This window comes from Tyto alba, unplaced genomic scaffold (assembly GCF_018691265.1).
Source record: "Tyto alba isolate M040663 unplaced genomic scaffold, T.alba_DEE_v4.0 Super-Scaffold_14, whole genome shotgun sequence".
Classification (NCBI taxonomy): domain Eukaryota; kingdom Metazoa; phylum Chordata; class Aves; order Strigiformes; family Tytonidae; genus Tyto; species Tyto alba.
The window spans coordinates 56,224,949-56,240,886 of NW_024881276.1; the positions used below are offsets into that span (position 1 = coordinate 56,224,949).

Sequence of the window (15,938 nt, forward strand, 5' to 3'; positions counted from 1 at the left end):
AGATACCCAGAAATTCTAGACTAAAGGCTGTTCTTTTTCCTCTAAGTAACATTCCTAAAGACAATAACAGCAGGAAGATTGATTACTTGTAGCCCTGATCTAGATATTAGTGAAAGAAAGTAACCTTAAACAAAATTTGATATGTAATTGGAGTTGATAAAAACTCATTATTTTTCAAACACCTGTTTTCCCTGATACATTTTTAGATAAAATTGTCATTATGATATGCTAAAGCTTATATTCACATGATTACTTGTCAAAAAAAGTTACATGTAACAGTATAATCAATCAGTGAGAACATGCTGCCTAAATTTTTCATGCATCTGTATTTAAAACAATTGACCCTGTATGGATCATCTGCAGGACAGCTCCAGAGATATACTTTCATCTGATGCATGGAAAAATAATTTACACGAACTAACTTTTTGACTCCTGCCCAGTAAGGACAGGTTTCCAGAAACCCCTGCAACCTCCTCAAGCTCACGCACAAATTCCACAGACGGCAGAAGAGTTTCAGCAGCAAAAATGATTCCCTTCAACCTAACTTTAAAAACCTTCATAAATTCAAACAGGAAATGAAGCCTGAAAGAGTTCCTTGGGACTGCATTCATCAGCTCTGTACTATGCAGACTATTTAGTATTTTATCCAGGCCAAGTCAAAAGCAGCAATGAGTTAACTCTGGGTATCATGAAGCACAGCAATCTTCATTAAACCCTCCAAGAATTGATTAAATTCCTTACAACTGACAAGGTAGAAAAATCAGTGTACAGTACCAGCTTTTCTATGCAAGGCAGTTCAAGTCCTCAAGTTTTTCAAAAGTCTAAACCTGCTACTTTCACAAGCATTTCCTTCTTTTCAACAGATCAGTTTTTTCAGTAGGGCATTAAGCTAGCAGTTTTTAATATCTCTTTTATAATCCTATTACTTCTTCCTATTAAAAAAAAACACGAACTGCAATGAGATACGGTGAAGTCATGAGCTATTAAAAAAAAAAAAAAACCAACCCAACCCACAAAACAACAAACAAAAGAAACCCAATTCTCAGACAAACACCCTTTCCATTTCTCAGAATTTCAAGCCAAATGAAGCAAGCACATTAAGCCACTCACTTCTGCTGCTACGTCCCTCCTCCCTGTAGAGCAGTCGCTCCAAGAAGTATGAAGAGCGCTACGCAAGCAGCAGACGGTTTTCATCCAGGAAACCCCGCACCATAAAGAGATCTCTGTTACCTCTCACACGCTGCAGGAAGGAATCAGCTCAAAACTTGCCGGATGACCAAAAGAAGAGCCAACACGTCCCGCTCTTCCCCAGCCCTAAGAGGCTCCTTAGTGCCGCCCGCCCCACACGCCCCTCCCTCGGCTCAGGTCCCAGCCCAGGATGGCAGGCAGCCCTTCTCCCCAGCACGGGGGGCACCCAGGCGTATTTTCACAGAGCACTGTGCCAGAAGCGATACTGCTTACCAACAACTACTCTAACAAACCATCTGGTTAGAAACAAAAGCTCAAGCCTTTGCTCCTAAAAGCAAACCCCAACTTCTGTTGGAGCTGTTTTGGGATCTGCTCCATTTGGAGATTTTTTTTTTTTTTAATGTTAGAGATGCCACCCTTCTTACGTTGATCAAGCTGCCCACCCTTTTGTCCATACCAGTGGAGAAGTCCAGGCGCTCCCGCTGCATTCCTCTCCGTTATTGCCCGGACATACCCGCCGATGACAGTGCCACCACAGATGGAGATGTGCACTTTATGCAAGGGTGTTTCAAGAAGCCCGGCTTATTGACCAGTCTTTTCACGAAAAAGTAACTTATTACAACGTTGTCCCTCACTGGTGCTTTTTCTACCACTCTGCCCCATAACACCCCTTGAGCAACCTCACGGAATCAGCAGGATGGAAACAAGGGAGGCGCCTCTTCGCCGTCCGGAGGCTCTCCCAGGCTGCCAGGGCAGCAGCACCGCAGCGTTGGCCGTGCTGGCCGACCTCCTGTCTGGCACACGGCTGCCAGGAAGAGTTTTGCTGCCGACCTACCTAAGCCTCCTCCCTAGCTGCTGTATATTAAGCTGACAAACACGCTTCCTTCAGTGGAGTTGCACCTATATTAGGGGAATTTATGAGCGCACCTATGTCAGGTAGGGGGTGGGATTTTTCTCATGCTTCCAGTCAACATACTGATAATGACAAAACACCATAGAAAGGATGAGGCCTGAGTACACAGGTAAGACGGATTGTGTTAGAGGTGAGGAGAGAAAGGATAGGTACAGACTCATGACAAGTGTTAATTTCCTGTAACTCAAACCTGTTTAAACTCTTTGTGCAATACGTACATTCCAAGCAGATAGATATTTCAAAGCCTTCCCAGTAAGCCTCCTCTACACCACAAAGGTCTTATTTATTAGTAGTACTGCTCAAGTTTTCAGGAAAAACTGCCTTGTTTCAGACGCTTAGTGTAGAAAAAAACCCCTTCAGGATTACTGTGTTTTTTCACTGGTCAGTCACAAAGTCAGACCAGCCTGGATCTCAACTGTCACTGTCTCACCCTCCTCCCCACTCTCATCCCCAAACTATACTTTCTCTGCACCAACATCAGCTCTCATGCAAACACGGGATTAGCCAGACTAGGAGGCAAGCAGTATTTCTAGCAACGCTCTGTGATCCTGTCTACCCTTCCCACTGAACAGTCTCAGAAGAACTGGTACAACTACCAGCAAAAACACAGTAGCTCAGCTTTCAGTGGAACAGGAGTGGTTATTTTATGAGGATGATAGTATACATTTCAGGGCAATAACTGGGAACATTCTACCAAGTGACCCCAACCAGACCATTTTAAAGTGGAAACGTATAGTTAAAAAGAAACAGGCCAAGGTGCATTTGTGGGGCCTGATTAGAGTAACAGCCACTGCCAGCTAAAAACATTCCAGCTGTGTTAAGAATACAAACAGATGTGCTGGCGCCACACTCTTCTTTTGCTATTTATTACTTGATAACTGCTTGATACTGTGTAAAAGAACAAAAGGACTGGCAGCTCCAACTCCCTGAATTACAGATAAAGAATACATAACACACCAGGAAATAACCTAGATATTTAGCTTACATCACTTAGGAAGAAGCAACTGCAACAGATGTAAACAAGGCTTGGCAGGCAAATACAACAGATCAATTTAATACAAAATGAACATCATAGAAGAAAAGCACTGAAAGAGGACTCTCCCTACATCTTTAACTCTGACATGTAAGACAGAAAAAATAGGAGCATCTCAGTATCTCACCTATCCCTAACAGGGATGCCACTGTTCTTCCACCCAATGTTACCCCAAATGAGGAGTGCTATTCCTGTGTTCCAACCTGCTTTAGTTTATGATCAAAGAGCTGAACAACTTGCTCCACAGGGAATGCACTGGACAGAAGCAGCAGTCCCTGAGCACCGGTATGTGTGAAGTCCATTGTCCTCTGAATACGTGTCACTGGTCTTCTGGCTGCCCGACACCCACCCAGACACTCTCTCACTTCTCCCCACACCCCTCCCAAACAGGACAGGGGGAGACAATAAGATGAAAAAGGTCATGGGTTGAGATAAAAATGAGGAGATCACTTACCAATTACTGTCACAGGCAAGATAGACTCGACTCGGGGAAAATTCATTTATTGTCAATTGAAAATAGAGCAGGATGGTGAGACACAAAAACATTTGCCCTCCACTCTCTTCTTCCCAGGTTCAGCTTCACTCCTTCATTCTTCCCTCCTCTACTCCCCACCCCACAACAGGGCAGGGGGATGGGGAATGGGGGTCAGTCCATAACAGCTCCTCTCTGCCACTCCTTCCTCCTCACATTTTTCCCTTTCTTCGGTGGGGGTTCTTCCCACAGGGTAGCGTCCTCCACAAACTGCTCCAAGCACGGGCCCTTGCCGCGGGCCACAGTTCCAGCCAGAAAGCCTGCTCCTGTCCACAGGCTGCAGTCCCCGACAGGAGCCTGCTCCAGCACAGGCTCTGCGCAGGCTGCAGCTCCCTCCAGGGCATGCCCGCCTGCTGCGGCGTGGGGTTCTGCGGGGCCCTCCCTGGCCTGCAGGGTGGGTATCCTCTCCACCGTGCTACCCACCCTGCAGCCTGTGGAGGGGACCTGCTCCACACCAGGAGCGCCTCCTTCTCCCACCCTGGTGTTTACAGAGCTGTTTCTCACTTCTTTTTCTTCTGTGTGGTTTTTTTGGGTTTTGGTTTTTTTTTGTTTGTTTGTTTGTTTGTTTTTTTCCCATCTCTCTTACTCCTCTCACAGCTGCTGCGCAGCATTTCACCCTTTCCTAAAGACATTTTCCCCCGAGGCACCACCAGCTCAGCTGGTGGGCTCAGCCTTGCCCAGTTTCAGGGCTGGCTAGAGCTGGCTGTGTTCAGCACAGTTGTAGCCCCTGGCCTCTTCCCACAGAGGCCACCCTTGCACAACCACCCCTGCTGCCAGCACCTTGTCACCTACACTCGATATGGCATTCCATTAACTGAAGTGAAATACTGACTTAAAATTGCTTTAAAAGACCCAGCACACTGCTTGAGATGTACAGCTTATTAATGATTACTCATTAACTCAGAATGCGTGTCATTTTCTGCCTACTAGTACACCCAAGTTACAGTCCTCTCCAGCCTGTACCTCTAGCCACAGCACCTACCTGGGAGTTCACTGCCCTCCACTCATGTCCAGAATAGTAAATACACACTTCTAGCACCTCAGATTAACCAACTGACACTTCTTGTCTGTTCATCTAGACATTAACTGCTACAGGGCATAGCCATAGCTATGCAAATCTATCTTCAGGTGGACAAACTTGAAGCAACAATTTCACCAAGGCAGAAGAAATTTCAGTCAACATTTTCATTTAATACAGGGCCCTAGAGGAATCCTGGCTTTAGCATTATTCTTGTTCAAGTGCTTTACATCTATCTCAAATATTAGATAGTGGACATACAGCTACTTTCCACATTTCCAGGCAATCTGGTGAGCAAGCAGCGGACATTTTCATATAGTCACATTTCACTTATAAAACAGAGACTTAACTCTTGGCAAATACTCAGTGCCTAAAACATCACATTAAGATTTCTGAGATTACCAAAGGAAAAGCTTGTGCTTTCTCTACTAAGCAAGCACGGAGCCTTTGCTGCAAATGACCCAACATGTCAAGCACAGGCCAACTGAGAGGGTGCTACTCCAATACTCCAGTAGAGTTTGCACTTTCCTAAGATGTAACGAACTCCAATTTTATGCTAGGAAATGCAATCTAACATCTCCAGGCCAAGAAACACATTTATGAATGGACTCTCTTGTTGCACAACTACAGCTGAGCCACTTGCCTCACTGTAAAAGACAGAGCACTGCCAGAGTGCAAAGAGACAGAGCAAGGCATACAGCAAACAGTACTGGCACACCCTGTAACTACCTCACTGCTTACCACAGACAGTATCTTTTTAAAAAAAAAAATAAATAAAATACATCACCATTCAAAAACATCTTCCTGCCAAGGTCACTGGAATATCCTGAAAAAGCACACGGTAAAACAGATTTCTGTGAACACAGGAATCTCATGTATAATGGAAAGCTATGCTCATGATTCAACTCAGCAATACCCTATCTTTTTCTGGCAGCTGCTGCCTTGCTAGAATGGATGCCAAATGTCAGAGAACTTACCATTTTACAGAAAGAAAAAAAAAAAAAAAACAAAACAAAACCCCCCCAAAACAACAAACCTCAATACATTTCTGGACAAATTCCTCACTCACCTTTCTCCTGCACAAAAAATAACATTTGAGAAAAACACTATATTAAAACAGTGCACATCCTTATTCTAGCTTTAAATACTTCACAATGTTTTTATTTTTAAACCAAAGTTTCAGCCACAGACAGATAAAGCAATACAGGATAGAAGTTAAGGTAAGAGTATAGACCTGTGGCTACTTAACACATTTATAATTTTCAGTTTACAAGTATCTATGAACAAATTTGTAAAAATAAAAAATGAAAACTAATAAAGTTGTACATGCATTATGAATGCATAACTAAGAGTAGAATCACATTATTTGTTTCTCATGGAGGTACATTGGCATGAGAACTGCACTAAAGACATTCCAGTCAAACCCTCCTTAGGCACGAACAGATTTTTACCCCTTTTATTTTTTTTGCAGTCTTATCTCAGTAAGGATTACAAATCGTCACTGCCTACTTCGAAGACAGCTATTATGATGTTATGTAGATGGCATGATTTTGTTAAGCTATTAAATGTACAGGTCCTTTTCCATGTTAAAACAGAATTTATATCTATGCAAATTTTCAACCAATCTGCAGATGGATTTTTATACAGGAGAAAAGTTTCAAACATACAATTTAAGAGCTGTAACTTACACCCTTTGGGAGTGTTATGGCCTAGAACAGCGCGTGACAGAATTCAAAACTGTTCCAACAATTCTAGTTCAACCTGGCAACAAGCAACTTTCATCAAATGCTTGTGGAAGTAATTCTAAAAACATACCCCCCCTGAGAATCAGGATATTATTAAACCTTTTGGGCAAGCAGCTCAGTAAAATTTCAGGCAGCCGGAGATAGCGTATCACTCTTTTTCACACTCAGTTACTAATCTGTTTTCCCCATCTCACCAGATCTTGCTGGGGAGCCTGGAGAACTAAAGGTAAGATGTGACATGGACGACTCCTCCTCTCCTACTCCCTCATGGTTAAAGAGCTCCTCTCCCTCTACAACCCTCCTCACCCAAGCAGCAGCCAGGCTCTAGCCCTTTCCAGGAACACAGGAGAAGGTTGAAGGTGGATGATACTTAACTCAGAAGCAAAGTAGGGGAAAGTGGCTCCTTTACAACCCTTTACTTCTCATTTCTGTGCAGGTATTATTCCTCCCCATCTCACTGATGAATAAAGTTAGCCGCAAGAGTTCAGAAGTCAATTACAGGACTGAAGACTGAGGGGGACACATGGTTAGTGCTGCAGAAGCCCCGGCAACATCAGATCTGAAAATGTTGCTATTGTTTATAACTGCATACATTTAGAATCATCATTATATCAGTTTAAAAGGATTACTTTAATTATAACATATGATAACTTTATCCCACTATTCACCGCTGACACATAAATGTTACCCAGCTGTTGCTCTCAGCAGCAGCACTGCATATAGCTAAAAAAAGATTTAAGGACATCAAGATGACACAATCATAGCTGCAAGGCATATTACTTGTAGGTATGGCAAAACACTTTCAACAGAAAAAAAAAAATAAGCATGGAGACACAATAATTATAAAAATCCATAAATATGTTAAAAACTAAAAAGAAAAAAGTGATGGAAGCTCTCTCCCATTGTTTTACGGTATTTTCAAAGTCCCAGTTACACACAGCACCAAAAACACAGCCTCTGAAGCAAAAAACGGCTAGCCCAGTTGCATACCTGCTGGGTGTCTTTTGGACTACATTATTTGCCTAAACAAGCATTTTTTTAACTGAACTCTTGCATCAAAGCAGGTAGTCATTTAACAAGGTTTCTGAATCTCCAGGCATATCACCTTCAAACTATCAAAACCCAAACTCACTAAACTCATTCATGTAACTTAGATTCAGGATCATATAATAAAAAACAGAAATCAAGCACCCCTCAACGTCTACTTTCCCCTGCATATTATTTAAAATAGAAGAACATGGCAACTCAAACAAAAGAAAAAGAAAAACCCAAGCCTTCCAAAGTTGAAGTAACAAATTTCTCACTTCCAACTGAAAGGTATTTGTGAAAGTAAAATACAGCTGTTACAAAAATTTCAAGGAAACACCTACATAAATGAAAAATGAGATTGATCATACTTAAAGTGTTTATCAAGAAAACTCATTTACAGTAACAGTATCTTGGATGAAAGATGATATACTTGACAGTGTTAAAGAAAGGTTCATGAAACATTATCCAAGTTGAATAGTGACAGAGAATAATACAAAACCCTGAAGCCATGCTTTTCAGTATTGTAAATTTAATCGGAGTGGTTGTAATTAACAACAGAAGACTTACAGAATCATCACCGAGTTGCAGAAGAAAAAAAAAAAAAAATCTTTAGAGAAAGTGCATCTCACATAACTACCAGCCTTACTGATAAGAAGTGTAAACATCTAAAGTCAAAGAATGCGAACAGATGCTAAATCTTATATCTCTGGGTTTTTTAATATTAGCCATCTCAGTGACATCAAACTTTCACCTTCCTTTAATCTTCTCTGTTGAAAACTGAGCTCTTCTAAATTGACTCAGCTGTCCCTCGGGAACTTCCTTAGCTGTTAAGTGAGAGGGTGGAAAGAATGTTAAATCCACAAGAGATCCTCATTAACTCTTTGAGACAAGCAGGTATTAGTAAGAAACTGAATACATGTAATCTCCTTTTTGACTATTACTACATAGTGCTGCAAAAAATCTTAAGTCTGCAAGGTTTCTAACCGTATCAGTGGTATACTTTGCACATATTATGACTCACAAAGCAAACCTTCTTAAATACTCTCACTAGTAGCCCCACTTCTGCTTCCCCTCAAGACCTGCAAATACATTTCCATCATCACCTGGGGCATTTTCACCAAAGGAGGGCTCCCATGAACCTGTGCTAGTCCCCTCTCAAGCCCTCTAATCACTGTTTTGGCTATTCCAAAGTAACATTTAGATCAAAGTTTACGCCCTGTCAGTGAGAAAATTTTTGTGAACAGCATCACTTGCCTGTGCTCCAGTTTCTACTGAATTTACTTTACTACAAAACCGCTCAAAAGCTTCAGTTAAAATGAAAACACCAGTGCACTACATCCCTCCTCCTGACCTATGACCTCTGAGCCCAATACAGTAAGTACTTCCACCTGGTATACAATTTTTAGATATGTAACCGTTCCCAATTAGATCAGTGACCCGATGCTACAATAAAATTATATACAGGCAGACTTATTTGCTGGATCACATCCCCAGGTCCTGCCTCTGATGTTCATGAGGCATATACAGGGGGGATATACATCGCATATACATCACCTAGAAGCAATGAGCTGCCGAAGGCTAGCTAAAGTTTTCTCCACGTATCAGATGCTCGAAATACGAGGCAAAATTAAACACACACCACCTACCCACCCACTCATTCGCATCTCTCTTTCGCTAAGGCTTTAAAACTGAAAACACCTCCCGGAAAATTGCTATCCCCACTACCCATATTTCATCTTTTTACCCCTTTCCCCACAATTTAACCCGGTGCCGACACCCCGCTCCCTTCCGTACTCCCGCCCGCCCGCCGCGATTGAGGCCCGGCCCGCCCTCACGCCAGGCAGCTCCCCACGGTGCGCCTCTCCCCCGAACACACACACACACTTACGAGGCCCACGCGTGAGGGGGCCCGCAGGGACACCACGCAGCCCGCTCCCGGCTAACCACCGCCTCCGCGCGCAGGCGCCCTGCCGCGCGCGCGCCCCCTCCCCTTACCGCCCAGCGCCGCGTGCCGGGGGCGGGGCGCGGCGCGCGCGCCCAACGGCTGCCGGGGGACCCGACGCCGCCGCCGCCGCCGACCTCCCCCCCTCCCCGCCCCCCCCACACCCCCCCGCCCCCCGACCATAGAGCTCGAGGATAGAGCGGCCGCCTCCCGCCACAGAGACCCCGGCCGCAGGAATAGAGCGGCCCCGCTGTGGCGGCCGTTGCCGGCCCCCCCGCCCCGGCGGCTCCTCGGCGGGGCTGGGAGTAGCGGGCCAGCGGGCCTTATCCGCTTCTTTGCTTTGGGATTCCAGAGCAAACTCGGGAGGCGTAACGTTATCAGCACGGGTCGGATGGTGCCGGCGGCTCAGCCCGGCCGGGGTGTTCGTGGCCGGGCGCCAGAGCTCCGCCAGGCCTGACCGGCCGCGGGCCCGCAGAGGTGCCTGGGCTTACTGAAGCTGCAGGGGAGTTTTGAGGGCCGTGGGCATCGCGGCATTTGCATTGCTGGCACTTGTCAAAACTTGGGAGTTTGGCTTCCTCGCAAAGTGTATCCAGTACTTACTTACAGTGAAATTAGGTGAGGCACGGCAGGAGTTCTCAGAAATCACAACTGAAGAAGCCTGCTTCAAAAACCTAATTGTGCAGGAAAGAGAAAGGTGTTCCCTTTCCTTAAATTGAATCGTAAAAAGGCTTTTTGTGTCAAACCCTTACAGTGCAAACAAAAGCCCTGCAAGTGTGCCTGCTCACATGCAGATGGCTGAAAGTGTTTATCTGCTATTAGTAAATGTTCTTAATGTTTGAAAAAAGCCTCAAAATCAAAGGTATTCTTGCCTGCAGTACAAATGAGATCACCCTATGGATTAAGCAAAGTTCATATTGCTATAATGTAACTTGTTTCTCCATGCAAAACTTTTTGGCTTTAGTGCCACTACTTGCAAAAAAAAAAAAAAAAAAAGAACAATTATTTAAAATTATTTGGTCAAAATAGCAAAGACATTTCACTGACAACAGCAAGAAAAGCAAAAGGGGAGCAGTAGGGGTGACTGTGGTGCTGCCCTGCTGAGTCTGCCCAGCTCTATGATCAGCCTGTATATGTGCCTGTCAGGACCTGGAATCCTCAGCCCAGACCTCAAAAAGTTGCGCCCAAGAGGAATCTGCTGTCAAGCACTAAAAAAGCCCTTCAAGACAAAGGCAAAATTCATCTTCTTTTGTGGTAAGAAATTACTTCTGTTAAAAGAACCATAGAGGATAAAACTTCTGTTTAAAAGCGTAAAAAGTTAAACAAAGCAAAATGTTGTAAATGTTTCTTTGTGAGAAAAAAAAATAACCTCCACTGAAACTGCCAGGAATTGGATTGGAGGGAGAATGAAGAATAGTCTTACATTCCTTCAGTTTGTAAATAGTGAAGGATGTTGATAATCCGAAATTAAAAGATACATGATACAAAAACTGTATGAGTGACTGCTTTTCCAAGGGTATCGGTCACACCTATTGATAGTTTTAGTCGGGTTTTATAATGTTACGTAATTGTCGAACCCAGGTGCTACTTGCCAGTTGTAATCAAACCTGTCAAAGCAGCACCCGTCTCAAAGGTAGCAAGTTTCTGTTAATGCTGTAAGAATCAGAGCTGTAGCTACAGAAGAAGACACTCTGCTGAGAGAGTGGCAGAGAGCATTAGTCATCATTTGACCCAGCCGAGGGTGTATTGGCACTACCCGGCTTGCCCAGCCACACGCAAACCACAGACCTAACCAGCGTGTGCCTTAAGTCCCAACACGCCCAGCAAATCACATTCTCACTCATCCTACAGGCTAACGAAGGCAGGTAAGCAAGTAGTGAGATGTGAAGCTCTTGTGGTGGCCTTGCAGGGTCAGTAAGGGGAGAGAAAAGGCGGCCAAAGGTGGGTGTGAAAATGCTAGAAGCAACTCGGGATACGCAGAGGGTCTGCAAGTGTTGTGTGGTTTCAGAGGTGTGGGATACTGTGTTGTGGGGGTATGAAGGGCTGTTGCAGTGGAGGCATCGAGGGGGATGTAGGAGAGAATGCGCTGAGAACAGCAGTTATCTCCAGTTACGGCCCATGGAACACTATGCTAAACTGATACAAGCATTGCTGTGGCTACGCTTTTATAAAAGTCCCTGTGCGTGTTTTCTTCCACAAGCGTTCTTATCTGGCAAATGTCACATTTGCCAAACTTTCTTTAATCAGGTTTCTTTCCTCTGGACTAAATGTTATGACTGTTCTAAAAAATAAAACCCTCTTGTGAATCTCACGGGAACAGAGTCTGTATTGAGAAGGGTCCTGAGTCTGGGGTCTCCTTCAGTGACCTATCTTTAATCTTTTACTAAGCAAAACCTTACCTTTTCCCCTAGTTCAGAAATTCCGGTTGTCCTAGGTGAGATCTTTAGCTGTTGATTTTATTCCCACTTGTAGAATATGACAAGAACTGAACTTAAACTACCCAGAATATCAGCCATGTATCACTGGGCCCCACGCCACATGCAAATGCAGTACAACCTATTTTTTCCCCAAATGTCCCACTGACTCAAGGTTTTCAAAGTGTAAAATTACATTTTTTAAATCTTTGAAAAAGGCCAAAGATCATTAGTTGAGGAAATAATGCCATTCAGTAAATAATTATGTGTAAACGTAGTAGTAGGTATTTCAGTGGAATGCTACATCTCCAGTTTGGAGAAGGACACACAGTATATGGCATGTTGAGTAACGTTACTATGTTGAGGTGATGAACAGACACCTTTTTTTCCTGTCTGGGAAGAGACGGTGATATCGGACAGAAAACCTGATACCTCATCAGTTTCCTTAGCACAGCATAAATGGTTTCCTTCCCTCAGAAAGCAAATCCATACCAGGTTCTTAGTGCTACTAAAAAATTACCAATGAAGCAATCCTGGATGTAGTCTATCTCAATACAGCATCATTTAAGTATCAGAATTTCCGAGCAAACAGAATCAGAACATGGGTCATTTGGGTCTGTGTCTGTTAGCAGTGCTATTTGCTGAGCAAGAGTAGATTTTAAAGCCCTGCAGGTTAGTTTCCTATTCACAGAGACAGTGGTGATCTGAAGTAAAACACTTCTGTAACACGACCTGTAGAAGATGTACAGCAGCACTGATTTTCTGGATACAGATACAAAGTCCACATCAGACGCTCCTCCCTGCAGGAAGTGTGAAAACAGCCTTTCTTTTTGTTTCTGTTCTTCAATCTCACGGTTTAAACACAGGCCTTTTACCTGATAAATCTTTTGGATGAAAGCTGTTTGCCTGATGCAACGTGGCCTCGAAAGGTGAACAGCGGTGACCCTTTCTTGCAGGCAGATGTGATACAGAGGAAACTTTGGAAGGGAGATTTGACTTCCCAGGCCATGGTTTGTGCACAAAATCCAACCGGTGTTTGTGTGGTCACAACAGGAAGTTCCACCTCACATTTTTAGACAAAAGTGACTCACGATCCCCATAACACTAGTATTTTCTGTAAGAGAGTTAATATAACTGTTAAATCCAGAGGTCTATGCTCCTAATTTTACTGTGTCTTATTCAGCTACACTCTATTTTGAACTTTAGAGCCCAATCCTAGCACACACCCAACTTTAAACCCTGGAGCCCAATCCTAGCACACGCTAAGTAAATGTTCTGCAGCACAAAATAACTTCCATGGAAATATGTCCTGGTGGTGATGACTTACTGGCACAGTCGTACAAGTCAGCAAAGCAGATGGGCAGGTGCCAATAACAGCATGGTGTCAGTAGCAAGGAGCATAGAGTGGGCTTCAAAAGCCATCCCAGCAACCAGTGGACACTCAAGCAATTGGTTCGTGCTGGATTTCATGTCACTACAGCCACACTGACAGTGGTACCTGACCTCATCTGAGTATGTGTACATAAGACGGAAATTAGGTCTTTGCTTTGCTGAGGTAAGGCTTTGACTCTCGGAGTTAAATTACAGCCGTATCCCAGGGTAAATTTACAGGACTGTTCAGGGTCACACCCCTTTATGCCCCACAGATTGTGGGGCAGTAGCCCTGCAGCAAAAGGATAGAGGGGATGTTTGATAAAATGGAAAAGGAAGGAGTTAAATCAGTAAGACTGGAAAGGGAGTTTGAAACAGGAGGGAGAGTGAGTGACAAAGATTTTACGTCTTCTAAGGGGCAGCAGAAAACAGACATGAAGCATGGCAGAAGCAAGAAGTAAATAAAAAGGGCATTAACCCCAAATACCAGAAAGGAAATGAGAGTTAGAAGAAAACAGGAGCAGGCAAAAAAGGGCAAAATCAAGTGTGCTACTGGCTGAGCGTGAAAGAAGTTTCATACCATTAGTGTTTGCTGGTGTACTGGACAGTGGTGAAAGTGATGGTACAGGGACTCAGCACAAGTGTTTTATCAAATTCCCTGTAGCGATTACACATTTAATCAGAGAGGAAGAGTCTTTCTGAACATGGGCCTCTACTTTCCTGGGTTTCTCACAGATGTAATCCCAAATTTCACATGATACAAGTCCCACGCAAGGATCAGTTAAATCACTGGGGGGATTTCACAAAACGTAACAAGGGTGGTCTCATCTTTCACATTCTGCCCGAGGTGCTCCTTATTCCTCAGTCCTAGTTTCCTTAGCTCAGGCTGGATTACAGTTGCCTTGCAAATATGTTTGGGTCCTTGCTGTCCTCATTCACACATCTTTCTGATGAACTCGGTGATAAAAATAAAACATGTCATGGATTGGCCACAAGGACCCTGGCAGATATATGCAAGGTATTTCTGAAATAGCATGATCAAGGATACATGAGAATAAATTGTCACTCTGCAGTTGTCCCAGGCTTGTTTCCACATGAGAACAAGAAAGGAAAAGACGAGGCACCCAAGTCTTCATACAATTTAATTGAATTCTGTATGCATAACCATTATAAGTAGTATGCTAGGTAGAAGGGTGTGTAAACCTTAAAACATCTAGCCAGAGTTGCTGTCAGGTCATCAGCCTAACTTTTACAAGTAACGCAAAGTTATTTATTTGAGTCAAAATGCACAGAAACTGTAAGATTCTTCTGCATGTATCCAGACTTAAACTGGTGTTCAGACTTGCAGCTGAGAAGGAATTTCCCCCCTGTGGGATTAGCACAGACCTCTGTCTCCTACCTTACTCTGCCCTGTTGCACAGCTCCATCAGCTAAGATCTCCTGGGCATATTTTACACAAAGAGTAGCTTTCTCTTGGAGCAGGGGCCTCAGGCCTTTGAGACACCTGAACTGAGGTTAAGAACAATTTATTTTTTGAAAGATTTCATATTTTAGTTTGGGCTTTTTTCCAGCTGATCTGAAACAACAGAATGTTTTGGCAGATTTCCTAGTACAAGGTGTGCATTACAGAGGTGCAGACAGGACTACAGCCACAGCCTGCTGGTACAGCTGGGCTGTCACTGGTCATTTCTGTGGCTACAGGGAGAAAGATGAGCAAATCCGAGGTGCAAGGGCAGTGAGGCAGGCATCTGCGGTCTGTTCAGAGCACGGCAGCTGTGGTCCAGATCTGCTGGCAGGGAATAAGGAGGGCGTATTCTCTATCAGAGACAAGCCTAACCACACTGATAAGCCAATGAGACTTTATCAGAACAGAATGGGTTGGCCAGGCCAGCTCTACCCTATTTACCATAGACTTGCCTGGCCTGAGACAGCAGGTTCTGGGGGTAAGACTTTTGAGTGGTGACACAGAATTGTCCACTGCTCACACGCAATATTTCTTTCCTCCAGTATTTCCTCTTGCGCCCCGGGAGACCTTTCTTCTTGTGATTGTGAAAAGCTAATCACCCAAAGGCATACCTTTTCACCAGCACAGCTCCCCAGCTTTGGGCTGGCGCCTACAGGGGTCACTTGCTGCACGCTGCTCCAGAAAGTTTCGGGTTGGTTTCGTGTCAACCACCCCGCCAACCTTTGAAGATCTGCTGCCGCTTGGTGGCTGTTGCAGATACTACCCGAGGTCCCTTCCCCACTGCTCGCTCTTCGCTGGGTGTTACAGTGCCTGTGCGTACCTGCTAAGATATTCGGGTGGCCCAGGTCTCCTCCGGTTAGGCATCGGCATCGCACCTCAGCTGAGGGTGGCAGCGGCGGCAGGACTTTCCAGCCGCTGGTGTTCAGTCGTGGGATGAAGAGATTTGCGGTTAATTACGATTCCGAGTTTTCTGGCATCTCACCGACGCAAAACGCGGAGCCTTCTAGATTTATTATTACTAGGGCAACCCAAATGTTCTCGGTGCAGCGAAGAGCGAGTATGGAGACGGAGCACCTCCCCCGGAGACTCCCGCCAACGTGCCGGCGATGTGCGAGTTCAAAAAAAAACCAAACCAAAACAAAACAGAAAACAAACAAACAAAAAAAAATAACAAAAAACCAGCGGGAAGGACAAGCTGGCGGCGGCACCGAGCTCGGTAAGACAGACAGAGGCGGGCGGCGGGCGGGCGGCCCTGGTGCTGCCACCACCAAGATGGCGGCGCAGCGCGGCC

General features: G+C 44.6%; 1 protein-coding gene across 5 annotated transcripts in view; it reads right to left on the reverse strand.

Moving 5' to 3' along the window:
* The window catches only part of B4GALT4 (beta-1,4-galactosyltransferase 4), a 40,408-nt gene extending 24,494 nt beyond the window's left edge, over window positions 1–15,914 (reverse strand). Inside the window, exons 1-2 of one of the 5 annotated variants that reach the window (XM_042788483.1) lie at window positions 9,347–9,431; window positions 8,210–8,282 (exon numbers count right to left, since the gene is read on the reverse strand). The gene's annotated coding sequence lies outside the window, so the exon portion shown is untranslated. Of the gene's footprint in view, window positions 1–1,230; window positions 1,254–8,209; window positions 8,283–9,346; window positions 9,449–15,258 lie in introns of those variants that run through there. The other 4 variants (XM_042788482.1, XM_033005179.2, XM_042788484.1 and 1 more) reach the window with 4 other exon arrangements.
* Window positions 15,915–15,938: the final 24 nt, after the last annotated feature.